General features: G+C 44.1%; 1 pseudogene across 1 annotated transcript in view; it reads right to left on the reverse strand.

Moving 5' to 3' along the window:
* Nucleotides 1–9101: 9101 nt before the first annotated feature.
* LOC124024931 overlaps nt 9102–16797 on the reverse strand; it is a 14510-nt pseudogene continuing 6814 nt past the window's right edge. The window contains exons 3-7 of the transcript XR_006837109.1: nt 13685–13825; nt 12861–12965; nt 12153–12368; nt 11851–11994; nt 9102–10290 (exon numbers count right to left, since the gene is read on the reverse strand). The product of XR_006837109.1 is annotated as a proto-oncogene c-Rel-like (transcript). The remainder of the gene's footprint in view (nt 10291–11850; nt 11995–12152; nt 12369–12860; nt 12966–13684; nt 13826–16797) is intronic.

Consider the following 16797-nt stretch of genomic DNA (forward strand, 5'->3'; position numbering starts at 1 on the left):
CTAGGTTACCTGATGGTTACTGGCCCAATGCTCTAACCACTAGGTTACCTGATGGTTACTGGCCCAATGCTCTAACCACTAGGTTACCTGCTGGTTACTGGCCCAATGCTCTAACCACTAGGTTACCTGCTGGTTACTGGCCCAACACTCTAACCACTAGGCTACCTGCTGGTTACTGGCCCAGCGCTCTAACCACTAGGCTACCTGCTGGTTACTGGCCCAATGCTCTAACCACTAGGTTACCTGCTGGTTACTGGCCCAATGCTCTAACCACTAGGTTACCTGCTGGTTACTGGCCCAACACTCTAACCACTAGGCTACCTGCTGGTTACTGGCCCAATGCTCTAACCACTAGGTTACCTGCTGGTTACTGGCCCAACACTCTAACCACTAGGCTACCTGCTGGTTACTGGCCCAATGCTCTAACCACTAGGCTACCTGCTGGTTACTGGCCCAATGCTCTAACCACTAGGTTACCTGCTGGTTACTGGACCAATGCTCTAACCACTAGGTTACCTGCTGGTTACTGGCCCAACACTCTAACCACTAGGCTACCTGCTGGTTACTGGCCCAACACTCTAACCACTAGGCTACCTGCTGGTTACTGGCCCAATGCTCTAACCACTAGGTTACCTGCTGGTTACTGGCCCAATGCTCTAACCACTAGGTTACCTGCTGGTTACTGGCCCAACACTCTAACCACTAGGCTACCTGCTGGTTACTGGCCCAATGCTCTAACCACTAGGCTACCTGCTGGTTACTGGCCCAATGCTCTAACCACTAGGTTACCTGCTGGTTACTGGCCCAACACTCTAACCACTAGGCTACCTGCTGGTTACTGGCCCAATGCTCTAACCACTAGGTTACCTGCTGGTTACTGGCCCAATGCTCTAACCACTAGGTTACCTGCTGGTTACTGGCCCAACACTCTAACCACTAGGCTACCTGCTGGTTACTGGCCCAACACTCTAACCACTAGGCTACCTGCTGGTTACTGGCCCAATGCTCTAACCACTAGGTTACCTGCTGGTTACTGGCCCAATGCTCTAACCACTAGGTTACCTGCTGGTTACTGGCCCAACACTCTAACCACTAGGCTACCTGCTGGTTACTGGCCCAATGCTCTAACCACTAGGCTACCTGCTGGTTACTGGCCCAATGCTCTAACCACTAGGTTACCTGCTGGTTACTGGCCCAACACTCTAACCACTAGGCTACCTGCTGGTTACTGGCCCAATGCTCTAACCACTAGGTTACCTGCTGGTTACTGGCCCAATGCTCTAACCACTAGGTTACCTGCTGGTTACTGGCCCAACACTCTAACCACTAGGTTACCTGCTGGTTACTGGCCCAATGCTCTAACCACTAGGTTACCTGCTGGTTACTGGCCCAACACTCTAACCACTAGGCTACCTGCTGGTTACTGGCCCAATGCTCTAACCACTAGGCTACCTGCTGGTTACTGGCCCAATGCTCTAACCACTAGGTTACCTGCTGGTTACTGGCCCAACACTCTAACCACTAGGCTACCTGCTGGTTACTGGCCCAATGCTCTAACCACTAGGTTACCTGCTGGTTACTGGCCCAATGCTCTAACCACTAGGTTACCTGCTGGTTACTGGCCCAACACTCTAACCACTAGGTTACCTGATGGTTACTGGCCCAACACTCTAACCACTAGGTTACCTGCTGGTTACAGGCCCAATGCTCTAACCACTAGGCTACCTGCCACCGGTCGGTGTACCTTCCAGTAACATTAGTTAGGCAATAATGGATTGGATGTTAAGATATTCCATCTGTTCATCAGCGGGAAATAGCCTCTTATCACATAGACAGAAGTTCTGACCTCTGATCGATTACACTATTTCAGCCTGACAACAAGAACTGTAAAATGATATATTAAATGAATGTCCTGTGTCTTTAAAAGGTACTGTACAGTCACATCTAATGAAAACAAAACACTAAAAACTTCCAGAACTGTTTTGTAATGGTTCTTTAATATTAACTACCAGAATAGAGGAACCTGTCTACGTCTTGAATCAATCATTTTTGGGATATCTGTACTTTACTATTTATATTTTTGACTACTTTTACTTTTACGCCACTACATTCCTAAAGAAAATGATGTACTTTCTATTCCATACCTTTTCCCTGTCACCCAAAAGTACTCGTTATGTTTGAAATGCTCAGCAGAACAGGAAAGTGGTCCAATTCACACACATATCAAGAGAACATCCCTGGTCATCCCTACTGCCTCTGACCACCGAGGTAAAGCTAGTTTCAGATTAGATATTTGACGGATATTCGCCTGTAGTTTTCCTTACGTTCACCAACAGCAGTTAGGGACCGTCAATATAGTGACAAACACATTTTTCACATTTCAATAGCTCTTTCACCATTATTCCTAAAACTTTAAAAACTGGATCTAGCTAACCCAATGGCATAGACACACATTGCGCTCACTTTTTTTTGCCGATTTACATCTCGCATAATTTTACATTATTTATTACAATTTTTTAATTTCAATAGCTCTTTCGTCATTGTCTTCAAACATGGTTCAGAATGTCCACACAATGGGCCTACACACTGTACATCCTTTAGTTTGTCCATTTTCCTCTCACATGTTTCTACATGAATTTGTCAAACTTTCAATTTTCAATAGCTCCTTGGTCATGTAACCTACTGTCTTCAAACACGGTTCAGAATGTTTCACTGACTACCCTTATATAGTCAGTGGACTATAGTTATTCCATGGTTCTGGATCTAATACATATTAGTATTTTACCTACATTTACCTACATTCATAATTGTAATAATTTATCTCACATATTGTGAAAAACTCTCTTGGCTGCTGACTCTGTCACTTTCAGACATGCGCAGAGCAGACTGAAAGGGGAAGGGTAAGCTCTTGACTTGAACCACAGGGGTTCCAAAAGGCACAGACACACCCCTTGACTTTCAATTGGCACCCTTGACCTGTATGTATTCTCTCCTGATTGGTCTCCTTGGTGCTTAGCCAATGGGAACTCCGTTGCCGGCCCCATCATAACGTTTTTACACAGTCTGGAAGTCTGACTAAAGTGCCAGATGTATGAGGAGAGACTAGAGGTCGACCGATGAATTGGCATGACCTATCAACTCACGAGATTAGGCTGGCAATACTAAAGTGCCTATAGGAACATCCAATAGTCAAAGGTACTGTATAGGAAACACAAATGGTACTGAGAGAAGTAGTCGGCGCGTTATAATTCCTATAATAACTACAACCTAAAACTTAACTGGGAATATTGAAGAACTGGGAATATTGAACCTCCAGCCTTCATATGTTCTCGTGTTCTGAGTAAGGAACTTAAACGTTAGCTTTTTTACATGGCACATATTGCACTTTTACCCTCTTCTCCAACACCGTGTTTTTGCATTATTTAAACCAAATTGAACATGTTTCATTATTTATTTGAGACTAAATAGATTTTATTTATGTTTTATATTAAGTTAAAATAAAACTGTTCATTGTTAATTCAGAATTGTTGTACTTGTCATTATTACAAATATCTATATAAAAATCAGCCGATTAATCGGTATCGGGGTTTTTTGGTCATCCAATAATCGGTATCGGTATCGGCGTTGAAAAATCATAATCGGTTGACCTCTCGGAGACACATCCTCCTTTGTATTTATGGGAACAAACATTTCCTGCCACTTTGGATCCTATTCTTGGGCAGTTAGAAGACACAATGCGCCAATACTTTGCCCTTTTCCTTTAAGGTTGATAGTAACGATGAAAGGAGATATTATCTGTCTCTCTCCTATTGTCTACCGCTGTTAAATACTGTGGCAAAATAAAACACTGGGAAAATAAGTACTTAGAACTACCAATTATTATGAATAAATACTAAAGAAAAGGGTTCAACACAACACTGGACTGAACCCCCAAACTGTCAAACTAATATTCATGTACAACAATATAGAAGATACATGACTAGAGGTTATGCAATATGGGTGTATATTATCCACTGCACGCTTCTTAGGTGTGTAATTGACATGACCAAGGAACTTTTGAAATTTAAAACGCTAAAAAAATGGACGTTACACGGCATGATTTTACAGTACACAAACAAGAGTGTGCAATATATAAGGCTAGTCCGTGGACATTCTGAAGTTTGTTTGAGTCCAGTAGGTCACATGACCAAGGAGCTATTGAAGTTTTAAATTCTGAAAAATTTATGTAAAATCGAGTGAGATGAAAATGGACAATCTAAAGTGTGTGCAATGTGTATGGCCCACTGACTGTACATTCTGAACCTTGTTTGAAGTCAAATTCATGTAAAATCGAGTGAGATGAAAATGAACAAACCAAAGGGTGTGGAATATAGAAGGGTAGTCATTGGACATTCTGAACCTTGTTTGGGGCAAGTAGGTCACATGACCAAGGAGCTATCGAAATTCAAATGTAAAAAAAAGTTTGTACTTTGTTTACGCTCCCTAACTAATTCAACTAGGAATACAAAATGCTCCTCACATTTCCACATGTTTATTAGATTTGGAAAGTGAATTAATGTCCAAATCGTGAAAATAAGACCTGTGCAATGTTGTGCACACTTTTTCCAACAGCATGACACTTATTTGGAGTCTGTGGCTCAAGTGGTTTGAAAGCTATTGAGGTTTGAAAGTGCGAATATCTGTTGAATATCCAACTTCAACTGTCTTAACCTCGGTCCTCTGATCTGACTCACTAAACACAAATGCTTTGTTTCTAAATTACGTCTGAGTGTTGGAGTGTGTTCCTGCCTATCTGTAAATGATGTCTGAGTGTTGGAGTGTGTTCCTGCCTATCTGTAAATGATGTCTGAGTGTTGGAGTGTGACCCTGGCTATCTGTAAATGATGTCTGAGTGTTGGAGTGTGTTCCTGCCTATCTGTAAATGATGTCTGAGTGTTGGAGTGTGACCCTGGCTATCTGTAAATGATGTCTGAGTGTTGGAGTGTGTTCCTGCCTATCTGTAAATGATGTCTGAGTTCCTTCCTATCTGTAAATGATGTCTGAGTGTTGAGTGTGCCCCTGCCTATCTGTAAATGATGTCTGAGTGTTGGAGTGTGTTCCTGCCTATCTGTAAGTGTTGTGTGTTCCTGCCTATCTGTAAATGATGTCTGAGTGTTGGAGTGTGTTCCTGCCTATCTGTAAATGATGTCTGAGTGTTGGAGTGTGTTCCTGCCTATCTGTAAATGATGTCTAGTGTTGGAGTGTTGAGTGTGTTCCTGCCTATCTGTAAATGATGTCTGCCTATCTGTAAATGATGTCTGAGTGTTGGAGTGTGTTCCTGCCTATCTGTAAATGATGTCTGAGTGTTGGAGTGTGTTCCTGCCTATCTGTAAATGATGTCTGAGTGTTGGAGTGTGTTCCTGCCTATCTGTAAATGATGTCTGAGTGTTGGAGTGTGTTCCTGCCTATCTGTAAATGATGTCTGAGTGTTGGAGTGTGTTCCTGCCTATCTGTAAATGATGTCTGAGTGTTGGAGTGTGTTCCTGCCTATCTGTAAATGATGTCTGAGTGTTGGAGCCTATCTGTGTTCCTGCCTATCTGTAAATGATGTCTGAGTGTTGGAGTGTGTGTTCTGTAAATGATGTCTGCCTATCTGTAAATGATGTCTGAGTGTTGGAGTGTGTTCCTGCCTATCTGTAAATGATGTCTGAGTGTTGGAGTGTGTTCCTGCCTATCTGTAAATGATGTCTGAGTGTTGGAGTGTGTTCCTGCCTATCTGTAAATGATGTCTGAGTGTTGGAGTGTGTTCCTGCCTATCTGTAAATGATGTCTGAGTGTTGGAGTGTGTTCCTGCCTATCTGTAAATGATGTCTGAGTGTTGTAAATGAGTGTTGGAGTGTGTTCCTGCCTATCTGTAAATGTGGAGTGTGTTCCTGCCTATCTGTAAATGATGTCTGAGTGTTAGTGTGTTCTGTAAATGATGTCTGAGTGTTGGAGTGTGTGCCTATCTGTAAATGATGTCTGAGTGTTGGAGTGTGTTCCTGCCTATCCTATCTGTAAATGATGTCTGAGTGTTGGAGTGTGTTCCTGCCTATCTGTAAATGATGTCTGAGTGTTGGAGTGTGTTCCTGCCTATCTGTAAATGATGTCTGAGTGTTGGAGTGTGTTCCTGCCTATCTGTAAATGATGTCTGAGTGTTGGAGTGTGTTCCTGCCTATCTGTAAATGATGTCCTGCCTATCTGTAAATGATGTCTGAGTGTTGGAGTGTGTTCCTGCCTATCTGTAAATGATGTCTGGAGCCTATCTGTAAATGATGGTGTTCCTGCCTATCTGTAAATGATGTCTGAGTGTTGGAGTGTGTTCCTGCCTATCTGTAAATGATGTCTGAGTGTTGGAGTGTGTTCCTGCCTATCTGTAAATGATGTCTGAGTGTTGGAGTGTGTTCCTGCCTTTCCGTAATGTAAAAAATAAACAAGAAAATGGTGCCGTCTGGTTTGTTCAATATAAGCAAATTGAAATTATTTCTACTTTTACTTTTGACAAGTACATTTGAGCAATTACATATACTTTTGATACTTAAGTATATCTAAAAGCAAATCCGTTTAGACTTTTACTCAAGTAGTATTTTACCGGGTGACTTTCACTTTTACTTGAGTCATTTTCTGTTAAGGATATCTTTATTATTACTCAAGTATGACAACTGGGTACTTTTCCCACCACTGTGCACTACTTTTGAGTCCAACGAGGCTTCAACTCTATAGGGCCCTGGTCAAAAATAGTGCACTACATAGGGAATAGGCTACCATTTGGTATGCATGCCAAGAAAAGAAGAAGAAAAAAAAGTGTTTTGAAAAAGCATGACTGGATATTTGGACAGTGGGGTGGTTAAAAACACTGTATCCATTTACCAGAACACCAGGCATTGCATCACCACAGATAACTATTGCTCCATCCAAAGACTGGAATGGTGAACACTGGTTTACTGTAAATCATGCAATAGGCAACTTAGAAGGTAAACAACTAAAAAAGTGAGCATGAATATAACCACAGTAGAGCTACGGGATTGGCTGTCCAGCCTCCAGAAAGGACCTGTGTCTGACAAGGACAGACTCACGAGAAAAACATCTTGCTATTGGTAAAAGATACTGTCAACGTTGTTACATTAGGGCCGATCTGTAACGATCTTTCATATTTCATATCTTAGATCAAAGGATAAGTTGCACTTTAAATTATTAGGCTCAAATGTCATTGAAAAGGTACAAGAACAAGGGCAAATATATATATGTCGCCTGACACAATTAAGTAACATTTTTGTTTCAGAGATTATGGCAAATATGAAATACTGATTATTTCGTCCACTGGAAATGAGCACTATGTATGTTGTTTCCCATTCCGATACAATCAATTGCAAACTTGTCTGGAATAAAATAAAGATTTTTATTAAGAATTATTTGCATAAAACATTTAGGAAAATACCACAGAAACATCATCAGCTTACAAAATGTTGTTCATCAAAATAATAACAACTTTTTAAGACAAAAACCCATCAACATTTATAAACCATACATACATTATTTATAAACCATACATACAGTATTTGGGTAAATTATGACATGAAAAGTAACTGATGCATTTGATGTGGAACCACGGTCAGCATGCCAAACTGCACCTTATCCCCTATGCCGTGCACTAGTTTTGATCAGAGCCCTAATATAGTGCACTGGGGAATAGGGTGCCATTTGGGATGTTCCATAGTGTTGATTACATCACAATGCTCTGAGAACTCTGGGATAGATAGCACACGTGATTATTAATATGACATAGCCATTACCAGGGAATACCACAGTGCTACCTACCACTGGTCCTGTCGAAGTACTTTAGAAATGCATCCTTCCTTCCTACCTCACCTGAAGTCGTCACGGATCTCATTTTGGTTGGATTGGTGGAAGTAATAAGGTGGTCACCTTGCTTTCAGATATACTATCACTTGTAGCTCAGTGAGTGACACGATAGGTTAAGGAAACAAGGATGCATCTCTGAAGTATTCCAACAGTGACTGACTGGACACTCCCAGAATCTTCCTCTGAGGGAATCTGAGTACCTCGCCACTCTTCAGAGCTATAGCATTTGTAGAGATTGAACATGCTAAACTCTCAACTGGCTTTATTGTAGATGTACAGGACATAGAACACTTTACCCAAAGTGGACTTGTCATAATACCTCTATGATGCTGTTATAACAGCTGACGTAACAGGTCATGACAGTTTTTATGCTCAACCTTTATAAATGTTTTTGGGGTATTTTTACCTCTTTTTCTCCCCAATTGGTAGTTACAGTCTTGTCCCATCGCTGCAACTCCCCTACGGACTCGGGAGAGGCGAAGGTCGAGAGCTGTGCGTCCTGCTAAACAAGACCCAGCCAAGCCGCACTGCTTCTTGACACAATGTCCGCTTAACCCAGAAGACAGCCGCACCAATGTGTTGGAGCAAACACAGTGTCACCTGGCGACCGTGTCGGCGTGCATAGCGCCTGGCTAGAGCGCGATGGGACAAGAGCATCCCAGCCGGCCAAACCCTCCTCTAATCCAAACGACACTGGGCCAATTGTGCACCGCCCCTTGGGTCTCCCGGTCGCGGCCGGCTGCGACAGAGCCTGGACTCAAACCAGGATCTCTAGTGGCACAGCTAGAACAGTGTCTTAGACCACCGGGCCACTCTGGAGGCTCTATGACCAACATTCCACTGCAACATAACACTGTCACGGAACACGGAACAGTAGAATCGGAACATTAGAACTACAAGGTTCTATCTGATAAAAGATCCTCCTGAGATAGTCGGCTTTAAAGTTCCGAACCCTCATTGGTTTGAAAGGTGTGAACCATTTTAACGGTGTGTTCTTTTTAACTTAACAACATGATTTGGGGTCATTTCATGGAAGGTGTAAGGCCATTATAACAGCCCACTTCAAGTAAAGTGTCAACAAAAACATACTATCACGTGTTTATCTTAACCTTTATCCTCCTTTTCCTCAAAAGCATATTCATCATGTTAAAACCACAAAGCATTGATTTCTTCTGTTGGCAGAGAACTCAACCCATCTAACTCTGAGACTGATTGAGTGATATAAAAAAAAAAAGTACATTCATATCATATTCATATAGCCAGTTGAGTTACCTTTGCCCTGAAAATATCTCTATGTCTGTTCACATGTTCTGACCACATTCTTGCACAGACAAGATGACTAAGCATTTGCTCACGGAGACGTCCAGAAGCATTTCCCACGGGCTGAGAATGTGCCAAGTCACTGCGGTGGAGTGAAAAAGGCCCAGGCAGCCAAGGAGTCAAAATGGGTACCTTCTTGCCCCATTCCATTGGCTGGGGTAAAGGGGTTCTGTAAGTTCTTGAGGGCCTGGATGTTGTTGGAGTTGCTATTGGTGCTTTCATGCCTTGCTGTCTCCATGGTGATGCCGTTGCTGTTACTCATAGGCCGGGGAAGGAGGTTGGCGTACGACTGCTGCTGCTGGCCGTCCGAGGCGGAGAAGGAACAAGAGGCGGTCATCTGGCCCTCCTGTCCCCCAGTTAGGGGCTCCTGCTTCAGTTGGAAGGTGGCCTGAGGGCCCCCTCCTCCCACCAGGCCCTGGATGATCTCATCACTCTCCACGCTATCCAGGAGGAAGCCCAACCCCAGGGACCCCACTTCGCCACCGTTGCTCCAGGGTGCCTGGAGGCCCAGGGTCTGGGTCTGACTCCCCTGGATCTGCCCTTCCTGGCTCCCCATGCCCTGGGTAAAGGATGGCCCTTTCCTCTGGTGGAGCTGCTGCTGTCTATGCTGTTGGTGGTGGAAGTGCTGCCGCTGGTGAGGGTGCTGGGGGTGAGGCTGCTGGTGGTGGAGCTGGAGATCAGGCCCACCGGGCAGGGCATGACTGGCCGAAGGACCCTGGAGATTGGGCTCCAGACCCAGACATTGCAGGTCCCCCATGGTGAGTTGGGGCAGGATGTTACCACCACCGTTACCCTGGTTACTACCACTGCTCTCCCCTCCATGAAGGTACCCAGAGGTAACACAGTGGTTCACCTGCTGTTGCTGCATACCGTTACCCTGGTTACTACCGGTGCTCGAGGGGTTAATTCTGATGGTCTCCAGGGACAAAGTCGGGTTGGGTTGGGGCCACATCTGGTTGATGGATGTCATCATTGTGCGCTGCTGAGGGCTATGTTGTTGGTAATGTTGGTTGGCGTGGTTGTACATGGTAGGAGGGGTTTGACGCATCATAGCGGGAGAGGGCTGTTTCATGTACATGTTGTTGATGTCTGGCAAAGAGGAGATTTGGAGATTAGTATTGTTGTGTATATAGAAATACATCTCTACAACAAGGCTTAAATAAAGCCTTGTCACAGAGCAAAACAATACATCTCTACAACAAGGCTTAAATACAGCCTGGTCTCAGAGCAAAAACATCAAATATTTTCCTAAAATCCAAGCCACTCTTTTTAGTGTGATATGTATAACATGAACGTGGAGCTAGCAACTCAAATGTTGTGCGTTCGAATCTCATCATGGACAACTTTCGCGTTTTAGCTAATTAGCAATTTTACAACTACTTACTACTTTTTAGCTACTTTGCAACTACTTAACATGTTGGCTACCCTTCCGCTAACTATAACCTTTACCATTTAACCTAACTCCTAACCCTAACCTTAACGTAATATATCATACTAAACTTGTCAAAGATAATATATCATAATAAACTAGTTGAACGTAATATATCACACTAAACTAGTCGAACCTCAAACTTTAAAAAATAAATATATTATTTAACCTTTATTTAACGAGGCAAGTCAGTGAAGAACAAATTATTATTTACAATGACGGCCTACCTCGGCCAAACCCTCCCCTTACCCGGATGATGCTGTGCCAATTGTGAGCCACACTATGGGACTCCCGATCACGGGCCGGTTGTGATGCAGCCCGGGATCGAACCAGGGTCTGTAGTGATGCCTCGAGCACAGCGATGCAGTGCCTTAGACCAATGCACCACTCGGGAGCCCAAAAACACCAAACTAGTCGAATGTAATACATAATATTAAACGGGTCAAATGCGATCAAGGTGTAGGAAACTATACGTCCTGCAATTCGTATTATATTGTACGACCGCTATTACATTGGTAGGCCAATGTAATGTAACCTAATGTAAAGTAACATATCATGCTAAATAGTGCCATTGATTTCGTAAAATATAATGTGTTTTGCTCTGAGACCAGGTTGTTAAATAAAGTTCCATCAATATCACGACTTTCGTGCGTTTATTTCAGTAGGAGATATTATGTGTGTGTGTGTGTGTGTGTGTGTGTGTGTGTGTGTGTGTGTGTGTGTGTGTGTGTGTGTGTGTGTGTGTGTGTGTGTGTGTGTGTGTGTGTGTGTGTGTGTGTGTGTGTGTGTGTGTGTGTGTGTGAGTGCATTCCACAGACAGACACAGATAAAGAGAGGTAGCAGGTGGTTTAAATCAAATCAAATTGTATTTGTCACATACACGTGGTTAGCAGATGTTAATGCGAGTGTAGCGAAATGCTTGTGCTTCTAGTTCCGACAATGCAGTAATAACCAACAAGTAATCTAACCTAACAATTCCAAAACTACTACCTTATAGACACAATCATAGTTTACTCATTCATATTGACTGCTCTAAGATAAAGAGGATCAGTGACTGGGTCTAGGTCAGGGTTGGTTACGTGGTTTGTGTGTGTGTGTGTGTGTGTGTGTGTGTGTGTGTGTGTGTGTGTGTGTGTGTGTGTGTGTGTGTGTGTGTGTGTGTGTGTGTGTGTGTGTGTGTGTGTGTGTGTGTGTGTGTGTGTGTGTGTGTGTTCTCTTACCTTTCCTCATGGACTGGGCCATGGGACTGTGTGGTACTGCCTTTGGTCTGTTCATGGGATTCATTCCACCTAAAGGTAGCAACCCGGGTAAGGCTTTCATCAGGTGCTCTCTTCTCCTCTTCTTCTCCTGGCAACCATAGGGATCTGTAGACAACACACAGATACTATGTTAAAGTGTCAGCCAGCGCAAACCAACATTCACATGGTATGTTCCTGATTAATAGAGCAGTCAATATGAATGAGTAAACTATGATTACAACAGGGAGAGAATGAATATTTTAAAAATGAGATGGCTTCCTCACCCTTGTCGTCGGGTAGATATCTGAACTCCATGGGCTCGCTGACTTCCTGGTCGGTGGGACGGCGTAACTGCATGTGCACAGTGACCGGGCCGGTGATGGACGTGTCGTAGTAAGGCGGGCTCTTAAAGACGATGGCCACCTGGCGGTGAACGTCAGCCTGGGAGAAGGAGCCCTTAGCCTCCCAGCCAGGAGTGAAGAAACGCACCTCAATGTCATCTGGACAGGAGCAGGGAATGGAAGGGATGGAGGGATGAGGAGATGAAGGAATGAGTGAATAGGAGAGGAGAGACAAGGACTATGACTAAGGAAGTGTTTGGATGGCTGTCTGTCTGTCTGTCTGTCTGTCTGTCTGTCTGTCTGTCTGTCTGTCTGTCTGTCTGTCTGTCTGTCTGTCTGTCTGTCTGTCTGTCTGTCTGTCTGTCTGTCTGTCTGTCTGTCTGTCTGTCTGTCTGTCTGTCTGTCTGTCTGTCTGTCTGTCTGTCTGTCTGTCTGTCTGTCTGTCTGTCTGTCTGTCTGTCTGTCTGTCTGTCTGGATGGATGGATGGATGTATGTATGTATATATGTATATATGGATGGATGAAAAGAGACACATATAGCATCACAACCGGCCCGTGATCGGGAGTCCCATAGCAGTACATTGTGATCCATGGAAGGGAAGGTGAGAATACATATTTTCAATTTCTTTCCAATCTGTGGACATACTGTACCTTTCTGGACTTTATCACACAGCAGAAAGATCTCGTCTCCTCCCTTCACACAGCCACTGTTCCTGTTGACCCGACAGATACGCAGCTCAGCCGTGTTCGGAGCCCCTTGTTGACAAAGGTTACAGGAGAGGAGATGGCAAAGGTCACACGGTGTGTGTGTGTGTGTGTGTGTGTGCGCGTGTGTGTGTGCGCAAGCATGCCATGTATGTATATTGTGAGTGAAATCTTTTAACCCTACACTCTTGTCAGGTATAAAGAATAACTTTCACCAGTTTCAGTCGGGCAGTTTAACACCAGAGCACTAGGGACAGACGACACGGGCATCAAGTTATTTTGGAGTGCTCTCTAACGAGATAGAGAATCACATGCATGCTTTCATATGAGGAAGTGAACCACGGCAACAGTGCTGCTTAAAACATTCATGTTAATGTTGAGTTTGTGGTCTGCTTGCTTCCTCTTTGTCTATGAACAGAAATAGACAGAGAATGTAGCCAGGTCGTCATAAGATAGCATTAGCGTAGTAGTCACTCTTGGTTCGACTCACTGTTGTCTTAGATGAGGTTGGTGCTAGCTAGCTTTAGCCCGGCTAGGGTTAGTCCTAGCTAGTGCTAGCCTGGCTACAGCGCTCACTGGTAATGTATATAGAGGTCTGTAAGCAAGCTAGGGTTAGCCTAGCTACTGGATACTCTCTGTTGCTGCAGATGGGGGTGGTGCTAGCGAGCATTAGCCTGGCTAGCGTTGGTGCTAGCATTAGCCTGGCTATTTTTACGGTTATCGTATATGAAGTTATTTAAGCTAGCTAGCATTAGCCTAGCTATACTCACTGTTATCGTAGATGGGGTTTGTGACAATGGGGTTGAGCGCGCGGTTGTAGTGTCCGCTGTCGTCCTGTAGGAACACCTGCAGACAGAGACGCACCACGTTCAGGTCGTACTCCTCGGTCTGTAACAGCTGCTCCCGAGGCACTGCGGGGACATCAATCAGTCAGTCAGCCAATCAAACGTCAAGTAAATATACACACGCACACGCACAGGCACAGGCACAGGCACACGCACACACACACACACACACACACACACACACACACACACACACACACACACACACACACACACACACACACACACACACACACACACACACACACACACACACACACACACACACACACACACACACACACACACACAACACACGACCTTGTTCAGTGGTTGAATACGTGAGTAGTAGACAGGCTACTCGTTTCCACGTAGTTGAAACACTATTGACCACAATAGGAAAGAAAGAGAAACATCATCTCTTTTCAAAAAAGTTAAAATAAGATAGACAGAGAAGGAAAGGGAGACTGGGTTGCACAGGGATCTAAGAGAGAGCGGTAGGGCATGAAAGAGAGGGAGAGGGAAAGAGAGAGGGAGAGGGAAAGAGAGAGAGAGAGAGAGAGAGAGAGAGAGAGAGAGAGAGAGAGAGAGAGAGAGAGAGAGAGAGAGAGAGAGGGAGAGAGAGAGAGAGAGAGAGAGGGAGAGAGAGTGTGTGCGGCCCTAAACAGAGAGTACACAGTGGCAGAACAGCTGACCACTGTGACTGACCCAAACTTAAGGAAACCTTTGACTATGTACAGACTTCGTGAGCAAAGCCTTGCTATTGAGAAAGGCCGCCGTAGGCAGACATGGCTCTCAAGAGAAGACAGGCTATGTGCTCACTGCCCACAAAATGAGGTGGAAACTGAGCTGCACTTCCTAACCTCCTGCCCAATGTATGACCATATTAGAGAGACATATTTCCCTCAGATTACACAGATCCACAAAGGATTCGAAAACAAACCCAATTTTGAAAAACTCCCATATCTACTGGGTGAAATACCACAGTGTGCATCACAGCAGCAAGATGTGTGACCTGTTGCCACAAGAAAAGGTCAACCAGTGAAGAACAAACACCATTGTAAATACAACCCATATTTATGCTAATTTATTTTATCTTGTATCCTTTAACCATTTGCACATTGTTAAAACACTGTATATATATAATTTGACATTTGTAATGTATTTATTGTTTTGAAACTTCTGTATGTGTAATGTTTACTGTTCATTTGGATTGTTTTCACTTTATATATTAACTTTATATATTATCTACCTCACTTGCTTTGGCAATGTTAACACATGTTTCTCATGCCAATAAAGCCCCTTGAATTGAATTGAAATTGAATTGAGAGAGAGAGAGGGAGAGAGAGAGAGAGAGAGAGAGGTAGAGGCAGAGAGAGAGTTAGAGAGAGAGAGAGAGAGAGGCAGAGAGAGAGAGAGAGAGAGAGAGAGAGAGAGAGAGAGAGGCAGAGAGAGAGTTAGAGAGAGAGAGAGGCAGAGAGAGAGTTAGAGAGAGAGGCAGAGAGAGTTAGAGAGAGAGAGAGAGGCAGAGAGAGAGTTAGAGAGAGAGAGAGTTAGAGGCAGAGAGAGAGTTAGAGAGAGAGGCAGAGAGAGTTAGAGAGAGAGAGAGAGAGAGACAGAGAGAGTTAGAGAGAGAGAGAGAGTTAGAGGCAGAGAGAGAGTTAGAGAGAGAGAGGGAGAGAGAGGCAGAGAGAGAGGCAGAGAGAGAGAGAGAGAGAGGCAGAGAGAGGGAGGGAGTGAGTGAGAGATGTGCAGTAGAGCGTTGGAGCGTGTCTTACAAGACGTCTACCCTCTACCCTTTGGGCTCTGATATGGGGCACGTGGGAGGTTCCCCCAGCCTCACACGCAGGTAGTGCTTAAGTTAGGGTGGTTAGAAACGTCACAGATACAACCCACAGACTCTTAGACCTACTCATCCACACACGGATATAGGCCCCCCCCCACACACACACATGCATTAACGGTTTTGACAGCCCAAAAGTGTCACACCCCCACACACACGTACGGTGACCATGTTTCATATCAGCCCACGCTTTCTCTCTTTCTGCCTCTCTCTTTCTCTTTCTGCCTTTCTCTTTCTGCCTCTCTCTTTCTCTTTCTGCCTCTCTCTAACTCTCTGCCTCTCTCTTTCTCTTTCTGCCCCTCTCTCTCTCTCTCTCTCTCTCTCGTGGGTTGTATTTACAATGGTGTTTGTTCTTCACTGGTTGTCCTTTTCTTGTGGCAACAGCTCACACATCTTGCTGCTGTGATGGCACACTGTGGTATTTCACTCAGTAGATATGGGAGTTTATCAAAATTGGGTTTTCATATTCTTTGTGGAATCTGAGAAAATATGTGTCTCTAATATGGTTATACATTTGGCAGGAGGATAGGAAGTGCAGCTCAGTTTCCACCTCATTTTGTGGGCAGTGAGCACAAAGCCTGTCTTCTCTTGAGAGCCAGGTCTGCCTACGGCGGCCTTTCTCAATAGCAAGGCTATGGTCACTGAGTCTGTACATAGTCAAAGCTTTCCTTAAGTTTGGGTCAGTCACAGTGGTCAGGTATTCTGCCACTGTGTACTCTCTGTTTAGGGCCAAATAGCGTTCTAGTTTGCTCTGTTTTTTTGTTAATTCTTTCCAATGTGTCAAGTAATTATCTTTTTGTTTTCTCATGATTTGATTGGGTCTAATTGTGCTGCTGTCCTGGGGCTCTGTGGGGTGTGTTTGTGAACAGAGCCCCAGGACCAGCTTGCTTCAGGGACTCTTCTCCAGGTTCATCTCTCTGTAGGTGATGGCTTGGGAATCGCTTCCTTTTAGGTGGTTGTAGAATTTAACGGCTCTTTTCTGGATTTTGATAATTAGTGGGTATCGGCCAAATGCATTATTTGGTGTTTTACGTTGTACACTGAGGATATTTTTGCAGAATTCTGCATGCAGAGTCTTAATTTGTTGTTTGTCCCATTTTGTGAATTCTTGGTTGGTGAGCGGACCCCAGACCTCACAACCATAAAGGGCAATGGGTTCCATAACTGATATAAGTATTTTTAGCCAGATCCTAATTGGTATGTTGAATTTTATATT

This window comes from Oncorhynchus gorbuscha, unplaced genomic scaffold (assembly GCF_021184085.1).
Source record: "Oncorhynchus gorbuscha isolate QuinsamMale2020 ecotype Even-year unplaced genomic scaffold, OgorEven_v1.0 Un_scaffold_2090, whole genome shotgun sequence".
NCBI classification, from domain to species: Eukaryota; Metazoa; Chordata; class Actinopteri; order Salmoniformes; family Salmonidae; genus Oncorhynchus; species Oncorhynchus gorbuscha.